The sequence below is a fragment of the Saccopteryx bilineata genome, chromosome 4, assembly GCF_036850765.1.
Source record: "Saccopteryx bilineata isolate mSacBil1 chromosome 4, mSacBil1_pri_phased_curated, whole genome shotgun sequence".
NCBI classification, from domain to species: Eukaryota; Metazoa; Chordata; class Mammalia; order Chiroptera; family Emballonuridae; genus Saccopteryx; species Saccopteryx bilineata.
The window spans coordinates 70,316,547-70,335,055 of NC_089493.1; the positions used below are offsets into that span (position 1 = coordinate 70,316,547).

General features: G+C 40.4%; 1 protein-coding gene across 1 annotated transcript in view; it reads right to left on the reverse strand.

The window, feature by feature from the left end:
- SLC27A2 (solute carrier family 27 member 2) overlaps nucleotides 1-18,509 on the reverse strand; it is a 74,343-nt gene that overhangs the window by 35,647 nt on the left and 20,187 nt on the right. The gene's annotated exons all lie outside the window — the stretch shown is intronic.

The window sequence follows — 18,509 nt, forward strand, 5'->3', positions numbered from 1 at the left end:
TTTCTTTTTCTGCCTGGCTTATTTCACTTAACATAATAATTTTCATGTCCATCCATGTTGCCGCCAAAGGTAAGATTTCCTTCTTTTTCGTGGCCTCATAGTATTCCATTGTATATGTGTACCACAGCTTTTTAATCCACTCGTCCCTGATGGACATTTGGGCTGTTTCCAGATCTTCGCTTGTGAACAATGCTGCCATTAACATGGAGGTACATTTCTCCGTTTGAAACAGTGCTATGGTGTTCTTGGAGTATATTCCTAAAAGTGGGATAGCTGGGTCAAATGGCAGTTCGATTTTTAATTTTTTGAGGAATCTCCATATTGTTTTCCAGTGGCTGCACCAGTCTGCATTCCCACCAGCAGTGCAGGAGGGGTTCCCTTTTCTCCACATCCTCACCAGCACTTATTCTGTGTTGTTTTGTTAATGAGCACCATTCTGACTGGTGTGAGGTGATATCTCCTTGTGGTTTTTAATTTGCATTTCTCTAATGATTAATGACATTGAACATTTTTTCATATGCCTATTGGCCATCTGTATGGCCTCTTTGGAGAAGTGTCTATTCATTTCTTTTGCCCATTTTTTGATTGGATTGTTTACCTTCCTGATGTTGAGTTTTGCAAGTTCTTTATAAATTTTGGTTATTAACCTCTTATCAGACGTATTGTCGAATATGTTCTCCCATTGTGTGGTTTGTCTTTTTATTCTGTTCTTATTGTCTTTAGCTGTGCAAAAGCTTTTTAGTTTGATATAGTCCCATTTGTTTATCCTGTCTTTTCGGCTTCATTCTTTTGATTGTGAATATTCAGTTTTCCCAGTCCCATTCTTTTTCAGGACTGTTTTAACTATTCAGGGTCCATTGAGAATCCATATGAATTTTTGGGTGGGTGATTTTTTTAAAAATGAGGTAACTTTTTAAAAACCTAATTACTGATTTTAGAGAGAGAGGAAAGGGAGAGAGAGAAAGAAACAAAACATTGATCTATTCCTGTTTGTGTCCTGACTGTGGATCAAAACTGCAACCTTTGCATGTCAGGACAATGCTCTAATCAGATAAGGTATCCGGCCAGGGCTGGATTCTTTTTTTATATTTCTGCAAAAAACAATATTGCAATAGGAATTTTGATAGGGATTGAGTGAGTCAGTCGATTACTTTGTGTAGTATGATGTTCAACAATGTTGAGTCTATCAACCCATGAGTGCAGTATGATTACATTTATTTTTATGTCTTCTTTAATTTCTTCCAGCAATGTTTTGTAGTTCATTATGCAAGTCTTTCACCACCTTGGTTAAGTTAATTCCTAAGTATTTTATTCTTTCTTATGCTATTGTAAGTGGAGTTATTTTTGTAATTTTTTTTTCAGATTTTTTTTTTGTCAGTGTGTACTGAAATGCAACTGATTTTTGTGTGTTGACTTTAGATCTTGATCCTTTGGTGAATTGATTTCTAAGTTTATTTTTTGTCTTTAGGGTTTTCTATATGTAAAATCATATCTTTTAAAGCAATCTTTAAATGAAGGTTTTTTTGTGGTAACTTTCATTATTTTTTACAATTCTTTGAAAACTTTTCCAGACAAAGCAGAGTTCACAAGTGGGGAAAGCAAGGGCAAATAAAAACTCTAAATTTGCCCTGGCCGGTTGGCTCAGTGGTAGAGCGTCGGCCTAGCGTGCGGAGGACCTGGGTTCGATTCCCGGCCAGGGCACACAGGAGAAGCGCCCATTTGCTTCTCCACCCCCCCCCCCTCCTTCCTCTCTGTCTCTCTCTTCCCTTCCTGCAGCCAAGGCTCCATTGGAGCAAAGATGGCCCGGGTGCTGGGGATGGCTCTGTGACCTCTGCCTCAGGCGCTAGAGTGGCTCTGGTCAGAACATGGAGACGCCCAGGATGGGCAGAGCATCGCTCCCTGGTGGGCAGAGCATCACCCCATGGTGGGCGTGCCGGGTGGATCCCGGTCGGGCGCATGCGGGAGTCTGTCTGACTGTCTCTCCCTGTTTCCAGCTTCAGAAAAAAAAACAAAAAACAAAAAACAAAACAAAACAAAACAAAAAAACCCCTCTAAATCTACTTCCACATTACAGGCCACACATGATCATACACAAAACCACAGTGTATTCTGAAGGTATGAGATCCCAGACTGTCTCAGCATCTGAGACAACATTGAGAGAAAGGTGGACATGTATGTATGTATGTGTGTGTGTGAGCCTAAAAGACCTACCCACAGACATGTTTTCTTTCCTTGAGCCCAAATGCAGCCTCCATTAGAACTAATAGAAATAACATGCGCTCCCTTATGAGACTTCTCTCTGACAAGGAGTTGTATTCAAGGGAGAAAAGAAAAGCCAAACAGAAGGGCGCCATATGGACTTCTGGGTTTCAATAGAATGCAATCTCAAAGACTGGATAGAATATTAAAGTGAAAAAAATTTAATTATGTTAGCAACCAAAATTGCTGGAGAAAAGATCCTTACCCAGCTCACAGCTAAGTATGACCCACATGAATCCTTTGAATCTGCCCCTAGAATGAAAATAATATATGTGAAGCCTAAACATTTTGGGGGAACATATTACCTCCCTTAACTTAATTATAACTCATTCAGTGTTAAGAATTTACAGGTTCATTCTGTATAATTTGTGGATGCCTTGGATGTGCTAGGTTTAGATCTTGATGCTGGGGATCTGGCAGCAAACAAAGCCCCCTGGTGCATGAAGTTTTCATTTGATGGGGGAGACAGCCAACAATCATATAAACCTGGACCACGTCATAAGTGAAAGTGCTGAGAAAAGCAGTAACCCAAGAGATAACGGTAAGAGGCAGGGTGATATGAGGCAGTGGGAGGGGCCGCTGATGAGGACATGTGGGCAGAGACTGAATGAGAGAACTGCGGCAAGAGCTTCTTCTTTCTGTGTCACATGGGAGCTGTTACGTAAGTTGAATATAACAGATATTTATACATAGCTATTTATCAATGTAGTGATCCTTTGAGTTTGTTTTTCTGTGGTGAGTGAAAGGATTAAAGGAAGTAGGAACTGGTGAATTTACGGCATTATTAAGTCTAGTGTTTCCCAATTGAGGATGATTTTGTCTGCCAGGGGACATTTGGCAGTATTTGAAGACATTTGATTATCATGATTTGGGGGCAGAGGAGGAGGGTACTACTGGCATGTCCTGGGTAAAAGTCAAAGATGCTATTAAATATCTTACAGTGTACTGAATAAGTCCATACAGCAACTAATGAAGGAGCCTAAAATGTCAACAATGCCACTGTTGAGAAACCTTGATCTGGTCACCAGACAGGCTGCTATACCTCTGGTGAGAGCTGAGGGCCTGGGAAGGAGTTACTCTTCCGAACAATGCCATCAAGATATCTGAACATCTGTGTCCTGGCTGGATAGCTTGATATACAAAGGTTGTAGGCTTGATCCTTGGTCAGGGCATATACAGTGACAGATTGATGTTTCTGTCTGTCTGTCTGTCTCTCTCCTCCTCTCTTTCTGAAATCAATAATAAAAAGTGATAACTGGACATCTGCAAACAGAGGTAGAGCCAAGGCCTTTGGGGTTACGTTGGGGCATCTGTTCCAAACCATGGTATGTAGTCAAATAGTTTCAAAGCCACATGGGGATTTATTTATTAAGCAATATTAAATAAGTTTCATATTCTTTTGGTATAAGAGAGACAAGATGTGGTTTCAGCCATCAAAAATTTTATAGCTTATGGAGAATGGGAGACATGAAGACAAATGCCTGACATGTGACAAGGACAACAATGGTGTAGAAATCAAATGACATAGAGTAGGGAGTAAAAAACCTTGGAGTGACATCCAGAGGTTTTTTTTTTTCTTTTCTTACAGAGACAGAGAGAGAGTCAGAGAGAGGGATAGATAGAGACAGACAGACAGGAACAGAGAGAGATGAGAAGCATCAATCATTAGTTTTTCGTAGTGACACCTTAGTTGTTCATTGATTGCTTTCTCATATGTGCCTTGACCGTGGGCCTTCAGCAGACTGAGTAACCCCCTTGTTCGAGCCAATGACCTTGGGTCCAAGCTGGTGAGCTTTGCTCAAACCAGATGAGCCCGTGCTCAAGCTGGCAACCTCGGAGTCTTGAACCTGGGACCTCTGCATCCCAGTCTGATGCTCTATCCACTGCGCCACCGCCTGGTCAGGCCGGAGGTTTAACATATAAGGTATCATTTGAGCTGAGCTTTGGGAGTATGCTTTAAATAGGCAGGGAGGGAAGTAGAGGGTAAGATGTGAAAACAAAGGTAGGGAATAATAATATTAATAGCAGAGAGACAAGATGGCTACAGAGCAGGCAGACTCTCCAAGTCCCACTTCCCAGAACCAAGGTGAATTACAACTTAGTTCTGAGAACATTCATCTTGACAGACCAACTTTGGACTAAACTAAGAAGATTCTATAGCTGAGGACCACCAAAGAACCCACACTGAGATGGTAGGAAAGGCGGAGACGTGGAAGGGGCTGCCCTGCTCCCGGGAGTGAGTGGTGGCCAGGAGGGACACCTGTGATGGGGAGGATTGTCTGGCGAGTTGTGGGTCCTCAGCCCCCAAACCAGAATCCCAGCCTAGAGCCCTGGAGCCTGGAAGGGGTTTATGGACTATATTTGGCTTATAAAAGAACCTAGATACTGTTTGAGAGAAGGAGGCAGAACTCTCAGACCCAGGCTCCATATTAAAGGGACCGCATGAAGAGCCTTGCTCACAGCCACTTTCCCGGAGCCCCAGCATTGAAGAGAACTGGGAGGACTGGAGTTGCCAGGGGAGAGAGTGGTCTTGGAAGCACAGGGGGAGACACTTTGAGGGATGGACACCCTAACCTCTGGGTTGAATCACTCCTCAAATCTAAAGTGAACATTTTTCCTGGGAATAGCATCACCAGTAAAGGGAACAAATTACCCCATCCACTGGAGGCTCTCCTGCCCCAGTTAGAACAAAGAGGCACTTCGAGGCAAGCAGCACATTAGGGACACAAATAGTGAGTGCAGAGGTCTAAGCTACACCACCTCCCCTGTGCTGCTGAGTGCTTGCCAAGGGCAAGTGGGTTGGAGGAGGCCTAGCACGGATGTGAAGGCCAGGGCAGTCTGAGTGAGTGTGTGTGGCTGGACCGCAAAGGTGGAAACTGCAGCAGCCGCTGCAGATGTCCAGGCTTGCACACAGTCCTGCCTGTGGCATGGGCCTGCCCTTGGCAGGGGTGGAAGCCAGAGATACAGTGAAGGGGTTCTGTGTAGGCATGCGCAAGCCTGCCAGAGAGGGTGGAACTGTGGAGGTTCAGGCTGACTTGCAAATTCACCTGTGGCATGGGCATGCCCTCAGCGGCAGCGGAGGCCAGGTGACCTCGGGGGTGGTCTGAGCGGCCACGTGTTGGCCCACCTGGGGAGGTGGAAGCCCTGGCAGATGCTGCGGAGGCCCATGCTTGTGCACAAACCTGCCCATAGTAAAGGTTCACTGTCAGTGGCAGAGGAGGCTGGGGTGGCCTTGGAAGCAGTTCAAGCAGGTGCACTCAAGGGTGCATGAGCCCACCCGGGACAGCAGAGGCAGCAGTGGCTATGGAGGTGGGCTGGCACCTGCAGCACCTGATTCCAAGCACCGCAGGCAGCAACAGTGGCAGGGGGTCGGTGGACAGACCACACAACGGGAGCACAGGGGCCACACCCACTGGACCCCTGTGACTACACCCTACTGAGTGCTGAAAAAGAAGAATAAAATAAAATAAATAAAAAGTCTAGATAGAATGACACCTGAGGTTAAGGGGAAGGCAAAGTCCAATACCGTACCTAATCACTGAATTTCAGTACTGAGCCTAACAAGTAGTCAGCAATAAGAGGCAACAGAAAGTGGATCTCAGGGGAACTAGAACTTTTAAAGAAATTTCCCCCAGGCCAAGAGTAGATAAAAGGAAGCCTAAGAGTACAGCTGATATTTACAACAGCACCTGGGCCCAGCAGAGACAGCCACAAGATCTGGATCAGCTGTAGCTCCAAAAAAGTATATAAGAGCCAGTCATAGGCAGTGACCCCCACTGATCTGCACTAGGCCTGAGACAGGAAGGTCCAGGGCAGGCACACTGAGCAGCCAGATATGGAAAGCACCAGTTCAGGACCTAACAACCCTCATTAGAGTGAAAGCTTAAAGAAGGGATTCTCACATCTGACCCAGCTAAGACATAGAAAATGCTGACACAAACAGCAAAAAGAACAGTGATAGTAGATAAGTAGCCCACAGCGGATTACAAACAATAGCTGGTGCCAACACAAGAAGACCTAAAAATAACACAACTGAAAATTGGAGGCAGACAATACCAACCCTAGACTTAGCTACCTTAACAAACAACATACCCAAATGAGAAGTGTATACATAGACAAAATGAGAAGACAGAGAAATGCAATCCAAATGAATCAACAAGAGAAATCCCCAGAAAAAGAACTGAGTGAGATGGAAATAACCAAACTACTGGATGCAGAGTTTAAAATAATGATTATTAGAAGTCTCAAAGATCTTAGAGCAACAATGGATGGACACAATGAGCACTTAAATAAAGAGATAACAAGCATCAAAAAGGACATTGAAATAAAGAAGAACCAGTCAAAAATGACAAATACAATATCAGAAATGAAGAAGACTACACTAGAAGGAATTCAAAGCAGGCTGGATGAAGCAGAGGATTGAATTAGCGATTAGAATCAAGATAAACCAAAGCATGGAAGAGGAGCAGCAAAAAGAAAAGAGGTTCAAAAGATTTGATGAAAATCTGAGAAGGTCTGTGACAACATAAAGAGAAACAACATCCGCATCATAGGGGTTCCTGAAGAAGAAGAGAAAGAACAAAGGATAGAGAATCTGTTTGAAGAAATCATAGCTGAAAACTTCTCTAAATTGATGCAGAAAAAAGTCACAGAAGTTCAAGAAGCACAGAGAATTCCATTAAAGAGCAACCCAAAGAAACCTACACCAAAATACATCATAATTAAAAAACAAAAGCAAAGAGATAAAGAAAAAATACTAAAAGCTGCAAGACAAAAAAAGTCAGTCACCTACAAAGGAGCCCACATAAGAATGATATCTGACTTCTCAACAGAAACACTTGAAGCCAGAAGGGAATGGCAAGATATATTTAAAGTAATGCAGAAGAAGAGCCTACAACCACGAGTTCCTTATCCAGCCAGACTGTCATTTAAAATTGAAGGAAAAATAAAAAGCTTTACAGACAAAAAAAATACTCAAGATATTTATTACAACCAAACCAATGCTGCAAGAAATGTTAAGGGGACTGTTATAAACAGAACAAAGGGGGAAAAATATAATAAAACAGGAACGTAGATTTAAAGAATAAAATGGCAATAAACAACTACATATCAATAATAACCTTAAATGTAAATGGATTAAATGCTCTAATCAAAAGACATAGGGTAGCTGAATGGATAAGAAACAGGACCTGTACATATGCTGTCTACAGGAGACACACCTCAAAACAAAAGATACACATAGACTGAAAGTAAAAGGATGAAATAAATATTTCAGGCAAATGGAAATGAAAAAAAGCTAGGGTAGCAATACTTATATCTTACAAAATAGACTTTAAAGCAAACACAGACTATTGTAAGGGATAAAGAAGGTCACTACAGACCCTGGCCGGTTGGCTCAGCGGTAGAGCGTCAGCCTGGCGTGCAGGGGACCCGGGTTCGATTCCCGGCCAGGGCACACAGGAGAAGCACCCATTTGCTTCTCCACCCCCTCCCCTCCTTCCTCTCTGTCTCTCTCTTCCCCTCCCGCAGCCAAGGCTCCATGGGAGCAAAGATGGCCCGGGCACTGGGGATGGCTCCTTGGCCTCTGCCCCAGGCGCTAGAGTGGCTCTGGTCACAGCAGAGCGATGCCCTGGAGAGACAGAGCATTGCCCCCTGGTGGGCAGAGCGTCGCCCCTGGTGGGCGTGCCGGGTGGATCCCGGTGGGGCGCATGCGGGAGTCTGTCTGACTGTCTCTCCCCGTTTCCAGCTTCAGAAAAATACAAAAAAAAAAAAAAAGAAGGTCACTACATAATGATAAAAGGAGCAATCTAACAGGAAGAGATAAGTATTAGAAATATCTATGCACCTAATATAGGAGCACCTACATATATAAAGTAGACATTGATAGACAGAAAGGCAGATTCAACAGCAATACTATAATAGTAGGAAATTTTTTTTTTGTATTTTTCTGAAGCTGGAAATGGGGAGAGACAGTCAGACAGACTCCCACATGCGCCCTACCAGGATTCACCTGGCACGTCCACCAGGGGCGATGCTCTGCCCACCAGGGGGCGATGCTCTGCCCCTCTGGGGCATTGCTCTGCCGCAACCAGAGCCACCCTAGCGCCTGGGGCAGAGGCCAAGGAGCCATCCCCAGCACCCGGGCCATCTTTGCTCCAATAGAGCCTTGGCTGTGGGAGGGGAAGAGAGAGACAGAGAGGAAGGGGGGGTGGAGAAGCAAATGGGCGCTTCTCCTATGTGCCCTGGCTGGGAATCAAACCCAAGTACCCCGCATGCCAGGCCAACGCTCTACCGCTGAGCCAACTGGCCAGGGCCAATAGTAGGAAATTTTAATACCTCTCTAATATCAATGGATAGATCCTCAAGAAAGAAAATTAACAAAGAAACAGCAGAATTGAAAGACACACTAGATCAACTGGATTTAATAGATATCTTCAGAACCTTTCACCCTAAAGCAGCAGAATATACATTCTTTTCAAATGCACATGGTACATTCTCTAGGATAGACCACATATTAGGGCATAACATGAGTCTCAACAAATTTAAAAAGATTGAAACGATATCAAGCATCTTCTCTGACCACAATGGCATAAAACTAGACATCAACTACAATAGAAAAATTGAAAAACACTCAAACACTTAGAAACTAAACAGCATGTTATTAAATAACAAATGGGTCAACAATGAGATCAAGGAAGAAATAAAAAATTTCCTTGAAACAAATGAAAATGAGCATACAACAATTCAAAATCTGTGGGACACAGCAAAAGCAGTCCTGCAAGGGAAGTTCATAGCATTACAGGCATACCTTAAGAAGCTAGAAAAAGCTCAAATAAACAACTTAATCCTGCAACTAAAAGAACTAGAAAAAGAACAACAAGTAAAGCCTAGAGAAAGTAGAAGGAAGGAAATAATAAAGATCAGAGTGGAAATAAATGACATAGAGACTAAAAAAACAATACAGAGGATCAATGAAACATAGAGCTGGTTCTTTGAAAAAGTAAACAAGATTGATGAACCCTTAGCCAGGTTCACCAAGAAAAAAAGTGAAAGGACTCAAATAAATAAAATTAGAAATGAGGGTGGAGAAGTAACAATGGACACAGCAGAAATACAAAGAATTGTAAGAAAATACTATGAAGAACTGTATGCCAAAAAATTAGACAACCTAGGTGAAATGGACAAATTCCTTGAAAAATATAATGTTTCAAAAATCAATCTAGAAGAATCAGAAAAGCTAAATAGACTGATTACAACAAATGAGATTAAAACAGTTATCAGAATACTCCCAACATACAAAAGCCCTGGGCCTGATGGCTTAACAGGCAAATTCTACGAAACATTCAAAGAAGAAATAACGTCTATCCTTCTCAAGCTATTGCAAAACTTCCAAGCTCCTATTATGAGGCGAGCATCATTCTGATTCCAAAACCTGGCAAAGACAACTCAAAGAAAGAAAAGTATAGGTCAATATCCCTGATGAATTTAGATGTTAAAATTCTCAACAAAATATTAGCAAACTGGATCCAGCAATACATGAAAAAAATCACACATCATGATCAAGTGGGACTTATTCTGGGGAGGAAAGGCTGGTACAATATTTGCCAATCAATCAATCGGATTCATCACATAACCAAAAGGAAGGAGAAAAACCACATGATAATATCAATAGATGCAGAAAAAGCATTCAATAAAATACAGCATCCATTTATGATTAAAATTCTCAGCAAAGTGGGAATACAGGGAACATACCTCAACATGATAAAGGCCATCTATTACAGGTTCACAGCCAACATCATACTCAATGGGCAAAAGTTAAAAGCAATCCCCTTAAGATCAGGAACAAAGCAGGGGTGCCGCCTTTCACCACTCTTATTCAACATAGTTCTGGAAGTTCTAGCTATAGCAATCAGACAAGAAGAAGAAATAAAAGGCATCCAAACTGGAAAAGAAGAAGTAAAACCATCATTATTTGCTGATGATATGATATACATAGAAAACCCTAAAGTCACAGTCAAAAAATTTCTGGACTGGATAAATGAATTCAATAAGGTGTCAGGATATAAAATTAATACTCAGAAACCAGAGGCATTTTTATACACCAACAATGATCTGTCTGAAAGAGAAATTAAGAAAAACAATCCCCTTCTCTATTGCAACCCAAAAAAATAAAGTATCTAGGAGTAAATTTAACCAGGGAGGTTAAAGACTTATACTCAGAAAATTATAAATCATTGATAAAAGAAATCAAGGAAGATACAAACAAGTGGAAGCATATACTGTGTTCATAGATAGAAAGAATAAACATAATTAAAATGTCTATATTACTCAAAGCAATTTATAAAGTCAATGCAATTCCTATTAAAATACCAATGACAGGAGAAAAAGATAGCAGTGGAGTAGGCGGACGCCCAGCTCTCACCATCAAACTGGAATACAAATCAATTTAGGAAAAATCAGCATAAAAAACCAACTCTGAACTGCAAGAACAGCTCTCAAAAACCAAGGAGCAAAGAAGAAGCCACAACAATCCTGGTAGGGAGCGCCTGAATCTCCTCTGCTTACAGGAACTGAGGGGGGGGGTGTGAGGCTGAGAGCCCAGAGGGGATCTCACACAGGGAAAAGAGCAGAAACTACTGCTCACAGCCACTTGCCTGGCGACCAGGGAGCGAGGTGTGTTGAAAAGACCAGCTTATCTCCCAAGTGGAAAGGACAGGGAGAGGGACAGACTGTGAGGGGCTAAGGAATGCAGGAAACGAACTAAAAAAGCTGACTCATCTGTGCTGGAGGTGGCCATAGCTGGGGGAGGGACTGAACCTTTCACAAAACAGAGCTGAAGTGCTTCTGGATCAGAGATCTTTGGACATCTATCCAGCTCCAATCAGCACAACAAGACACAGCTGAAAACAAGAAGTGGGGAGGAGGGGCAGTAACTCAGGTCTCCATGGAGATCTGAGATATACCTCCCCCAACTGAAGCTGAGAGAAAACCCTGCCCCCAGTGAGATTAGTTGATGGAAGAGACCTTCAGAGTCTCAGGTTACACCCACAGCATTCCTGGATACAGTTTCAAGGAAGCCCCCTGCTGAGATCAGTAAACAAGACTATCATCTGTTAAGAAAACAAACAAATCAAGACTTCAAAGCTGCCCAAATCCAAAAGTGGTTTACAAATAATAGCTGATACCAACCCAAGAAGACCTAGAAATAACAAACACAACTGAAAACTGGAGGCAGACAACACCAAGCCTAGACTCAATCAACTCTACAAACAAAACACCAAAAATGAGAAGACAAAAAAGTGCAATCCAAATGAAACCTTCAGGAGATGAACAGAGTGATATGGAAATAATCAAACTTCCAGATGTGGAGTTCAAAATAATGATTGTAAGGATGCTTAGGGATCTTAGAACAACAGTGGATGGTCATTATGAACACCTAAATAAAGAAATAGCAAGTATAAAAAAGAATCAGTCAGAAATGACAAATACAACATCAGAAATAAAGACCACAATGGGAGGAATTAAAAACAGGATAGATAGAGCAGAAGATCGAATCAGCAAGTTAGAGGACAACTGGAATGAAGGCATGAAAGCAGAGAAGAAAAGAGAAAAGAGACTCAAAAAGTCAGAGGAAACTCTTAGAGAGCTCTGTGACAACATTAAGAGAAATAACATCCGCATCATAGGGGTTCCTGAAGAAGAAGAAAAAGAACAAGGGATAGAGACTTTGTTCAATCAAATCATAGCTGAAAACTTCCCTAAATTAATGCAAGAGAAACTTTCACAAGTCCAAGAAGCACAGAGGACTCCATTTAAGAGAAACCCAAAGAAACCTACACCAAGAAACATCATAATTAAAATACCAAAGCTAAGTGATAAAGAGAAAATATTAAAAGCTGCAAGAGAAAAAAAAGTTATCACCTACAAAGGTGATATCCGACTTCACAACAGAAACACTTGAGGCCAGAAGGGAATGGCAAGAAATATTCAAAGTAATGCAGAACAAGAACCTACAACCAAGACTACTTTATCCAGCAAGGCTATCGTTTAAAATCGAAGGAGAAATAAAAAGCTTCCCAGACAAAAAACAACTCAAGGAATTCATTACAACCAAACCAATGCTGCAGGAAATGTTAAGGGGCCTGTTGTAAACAGATCAAAGTGGGAAAAGAATATAGCAAAAAAGGAATACACCTTTAAAGAAGAAAATGGCAATAAACAACTACATATCAATAATAACCTTAAATGTAAATGGATTAAATGATCCAATCAAAAGACATAGGGTAGCTGTGGGGATAAGAAAACAGGACCCATACATATGTTGTGTACAAGAGACACACCTTAGAACAAAAGACACACATAGATTGAAGGTAAAAGGATGGAAAAAAACATTTCATGCAAACGGAAATGAAGAAAAAGCTGGGGTAGCAATACTTATATCAGACAAATTGGACTTTAAAACAAAGGATATAGTAAGAGATAAAGAAGGCCACTACATAATGATAAAGGGAGTGATCCAACAGGAAGATATAGCTATTATAAATATCTATGCACCTAATATAGGAGCACCCAAATATATAAAGCAGACTTTGATGGATTTAAAGAGCGAGATTAACAGCAATACTATAATAGTAGGGGATTTCAATACCCCACTAACATCACTAGATAGATCCTCAAGAAAGAAAATTAACAAAGAAACAGCAGACTTAAAGGACATATTAGACCAACTCGATTTAATAGATATCTTCAGAACCTTTTACCCTAAAACAGCAGAATATACATTCTTTTCAAGTGCTCATGGTACATTCTCTAGGATAGACCACATGTTAGGGCACAAAAGTGCTCTCAACAAATTTAAGAGGACTGAAATTATATCAAGCACTTTCTCCGAACACAACGGCATGAAACTGGAAATGAATCACAACAGAAAAGCTCAAAAATTCTCAAACACATGGAAACTAAATAGCAGGGTGTTAAATAATGAATGGATTAAGAATGAGATCAAAGAAGAAATAAAAAAATTCCTAGAAACGAATGACAATGAGCATACAACAACTCAAAATTTATGGGACACAGCGAAGGCAGTGCTGAGAGGGAAGTTCATAGCACTACAGGCACACTTTCAGAAGCTAGAAAAAGCTCAAATAAACAACTTAACCCTGCATCTAAAAGAATTAGAAAAAGAACAGCAAGTAAAGCCCAAATGTAGTAGAAGGAAGGAAATAATAAAGATCAGAGCAGAAATAAATGACATAGAGGCTAAAGAAACAATACAGAGGATCAATGAAACTAGGAGCTGGTTCTTTGAAAAGGTAAGCAAGATTGATGAACCTTTAAGTAGACTCACCAAGAAAAAGAGAGAGAGGACTCAAATAAATAAAATTAGAAATGAGAGAGGAGAAATAACAACTGACACAACAGAAATACAAAATATTGTAAGAAAATACTATGAAGAACTGTATGCCAAAATACTGGACAACCTAGATGAAATGGATAAATTCCTTGAAACATACAATCTTCCAAAAATCAATCTGGAAGAATCAGAAAACCTAAACAGACCGATTACAACAAATGAGATCGAAACAGTTATCAAAAAACTCCCAACAAAGAAAAGTCCGGGGCCCAATGGCTTCACAATGGAATTATAACAAATATTCAAAGAAGAACTAACTCCTATCCTTCTCAGGCTATTTAAAAAAATTCAAGAGGAAGGAAGACTTCCAAGCTCCTTTTATGAGGCGAGCATAATTCTGATTCCAAAACCAGGCAAAGACAACACAAAGAAAAAAAATTATAGGCCAATATCTCTGATGAATATAGATGCTAAAATCCTCAACAAAATATTAGCAAACCGGATCCAACAATATATGGAAGAAATCATGCACCATGATTAAGTGGGATTTATTCTGGGGAGGCAAGGCTGGTACAATATTCGTAAATCAATCAATGTGATTCATCACATAAACAAAAAGAAGGAGAAAAACCATATGATAATTTCAATTGATGCAGAAAAAGCATTTGATAAAGTCCAGCACCCATTCATGATCAAAACTCTCAGCAAAGTGGGAATACAGGGAACATACCTCGACATGATAAAAGCCATCTATGAGAAACCCACAGCCAACATCATACTCAATGGGCAAAAATTAAAAGCAATACCCTTAAGATCAGGAACAAGGCAGGGGTGCCCCCTTTCACCACTCTTATTTAACATGGTCCTGGAGGTCCTGGCCACAGCAATCAGACAAGAAGAAGAAATAAAAGACATTCAAGTTGGAAAAGCAGAAGTAAAACTATCATTATTTGCAGATGATATTGTATATAGAAAACCCTAAAGTCTCAATCAAAAAGCTACTGGACCTGATAAATGAATTCAGCAAAGTGGCAAGATATAAAATCAATACTCAGAAATCAGAGGCATTTTTATACACCAACAATGAACAGTCAGAAAGAGAAATTAAGGAAACAATCCCTTTCACAATTACAACAAAAAAAAATAAAGTACCTAGGAATAAACTTAACCAAGGAGACTAAAGACTTGTACTCGGAAAATTACAAAGCATTGATAAAAGAAATCAAGGAAGATACAAACAAGTGGAAGCATATACCGTGCTCATGGTTAGGAAGAATAAACATCATTAAAATGTCTATATTACCCAAAGCAATCTATAAATTCAATGCAATACCAATTAAAATACCAATGACATACTTCAAAGATATAGACCACATATTCCAAAAATTTATATGGAACCAAAAGAGAACACGAATAGCCTCAGCAATCTTAAAAAAGAAGAATAAAGTGGGAGGTATCACACTTCCTGATATCAAGTTATACTACAAGGCCATTGTACTCAAAACAGCCTGGTACTGGCATAAGAACAGGCATATAGATCAATGGAACAGTACAGAGAACCCAGAAATAAACCCACAGTTCTATAGACAGCTGATATTTGACAAAGGAGGTAAGGAAATACAATGGAGTAAAGACAGCCTCTTTAACAAATGGTTGGGAAAATTGGACAGCTACCTGCAAAAAAATGAAACTAGATCACCAGCTTACACCACTCACAAAAATAAACTCAAAATGGATAAAAGACTTAAATGTAGGCCGTGAAACCATAAGCATCTTAGAAGAAAACATAGGCAGTGAGCTCTCAGACATCTCTCGGAGCAATATATTTGCTGATTTATCTCCACGGGGAAGTGAAATAAAAGACAGGATAAACAAATGGGACTATATCAAACTAAAAAGTTTTGCACAGCTAAAGACAACAAGAACAGAATAAAGAGACAAACTACACAATGGGAGAACATATTTGACAATACGTCTGATAAGGGGTTAATAACCAAAATTTATAAAGAACCTGTAAATCTCAACACCAGGAAGACAAACAATCCAATCCAAAAATGGGCAAAAGAGATGAATAGACACTTCTCCAAAGAGGACATACAGATGGCCAATAGGCATATGAAAAAATGCTCAACATCACTAATCATTAGAGAAATGCAAATTAAAACTACAATGAGATATCACCTCACACCAGTCAGAATGGCGTTCATCAACAAAACAACACAGAATAAGTGCTGGCGAGGATGTGGAGAAAAGGGAACCCTCCTGCACTGCTGGTGGGAATGCAGACTGGTGCAGCCACTGTGGAAAACAGTATGGAGATTCCTCAAAAAACTGAAAATCGAACTGCCTTTTGACCCAGCTATCCCACTTTTAGGAATATACCCCAAGGACACCATAAAACGGCTCCAAAAGGAGAAATGCACCCCCATGTTTGTGGCAGCATTGTTCACAATAGTGAAGATCTGGAAACAGCCCAAGTGTCCATCATTGGACGAGTGTGTTAAAAAGCTTTGGTAAATATATACTATGGAATACTACTCAGCCATAAGAAATGATGACATTGGATCATTTACAATAACATGGATGGACCTTGATAACATTATACAGAGTGAAATAAGTAAATCAGAAAAAAAACTAAGAACTATATGAATCCATACATAGAAGGGACATAAAAATGAAACTCAGAGACATGAACAAGAGTGTGATGGCAACAGGGGTCGGGGGTGGGGGGAGGGGGGGTGGGGTGAAGAAGGAGAGAGGGGTTGGGGGAGGGGAGGGGCACAAAGAAAACCAGATAGAAGGTGACAGAAGACAAGTTATCTTTGGGGGAGGGGTATACAGCACAATCAAATGTCAAAATAATCTAGAGATGTTTTCTCTCAACATATGTACCCTGATTTATCAATGTCACTGCATTAAATTTAATAAATAAGTTAAAAAAAATACCAATGACATACTTCAAATATATAGAACAAATATTCCAAGAATTTATATGGAACCAAAAGAGAACACGAATAGCCTCAGCAATCTTAAAAAAGAATAATAAAGTGGGTGGTATCATACTTTCTGATATCAAGTTATACTATGAGGACATCGTACTTAAAACAGCTTGTACTAGCTTAAGAAGAGGCATACAGATCAATGGAACAGAACAGAGAACTCAGAAATAAACCTACACCTTTATGGCCAATTGATATTTGACAAAGGAGGAAAGAGCATACAATGGAGTAAAGACAATCTCTTTAACAAATGGTGCTGGGAAAATTGGACCTGCAAAAAAATGAAACTAGACTACCATTCACAAAAATAAACTTAAAATGGATAAAAGACTTAACTATAAGTCATGAAACCATAAGCATATTAGAAGAAAACACAGGCAGTAAGCTCTCCGACATCTCTTGCAGCAATCTATTTGCTGATTTATCTCCACTGGCAAGTGAAATAAAAGACAAAATAAACAAATGGGACTATATGAGACAGAAAAGCTTTTGCACAGCTAAAGACAATATGAACACAATAAAAAGACCAACCACACAAATGGAGAACATATTCTACAATATGTCTGATAAGGGGTTAATAACCAAAATTTATAAAGAACTTGTAAAACTGAACACCAGGAAAATAAACAATCCAATCAAAAAGTGGGCAAAAGAAATGAATAGACACTTCTCCAAAGAGGACATACAGATGGCCAATAGGTAGATGAAAAAATGATCAATATCACTAATCATTAGAGAAATGCAAATTAAAACCACAATGAGATATCACCTCACACCTGTCAGAATGGTGCTCATTAACAAAACAATACATAATAGGTGCTGGCGAGGATGTGGAGAAAAGGGAACTCTCCTGCACTGCTGGTGGGAATGCAGATTGGTGCAGCCACTGTGGAAAACAATATGGAGATTCCTCAAAAAATTAAAAATCGAACTGCCTTTGTACCCAGCCATCACTTTTAGAAATATATACAAAGAAGAGCATATCAGTGATTCCAAAGGAGAAATGCACCCCCATGTTTATGGCAGCATTGTTTACAATAGCCAAGATCTGGAAATAGCCCAAGGGTCCGACAATGGACGGACGGATTAAAAAGCAGTGGTAATACACAATGGAATACTATAGGGAGATGAAAAAGGAAATATTACTTTTTGCGACAACATGGATGGACCTGGAAATTATTATGCTAAGTGAAATAAGCCAGGTAGAGAAAGAAAAATATCATATGACCTCACTTATTTGAGGAATCTGATGAACAATAGGAACTGAGGAGCAGAATAGAGACAGAGGTGGGATCAAAGGATCTAGAGCAGGGGTCTTAAACTTAACTCAGCATATGGGCCGCAGAGCAAGATCACAGCCGTTCAGCGGGCTGCACTAGGTCTACAAAAGGCAACTGTTATGCAACACTTTTCTCACTGCAGTTGAAAACAAAAAAAAATCAGTACAACAAGCACAATCGTACATGCAGTTTACTCAGTGTCACAAAACAACCAGAAACTGTAGTTCGCATCACAACTGCTGTTAACTAAGCTAATATCTAGCTAGGATGCTAGAGAAATGAAAAATACAAGTAGGCCCCTAGGCTTACTTAATTTTATCCAAAATATTTTGAACTTCATGGATTAGTCTGCGGGCCGCACAAAATTGTTCGGCGGGCCGCATGCGGCCCGTGGGCCGCGAGTTTGAGACCCCTGATCTAGAGGGAAAGCGGACAGAGGGAAAGGGGATGATAGGGTGATAGGATGGGATGAGAGCAGAAAAGCAAATCCAGGAGGGAAGAGGGAAGGGCGTTATGGGGAGGGAAACAGGGTGGGAATGTACCAGGGAACACGGGGAGAAGAGGATGTATTCGGGGGGGACACAAGAATCTATGTAAACACAATAAATTAAGATATAT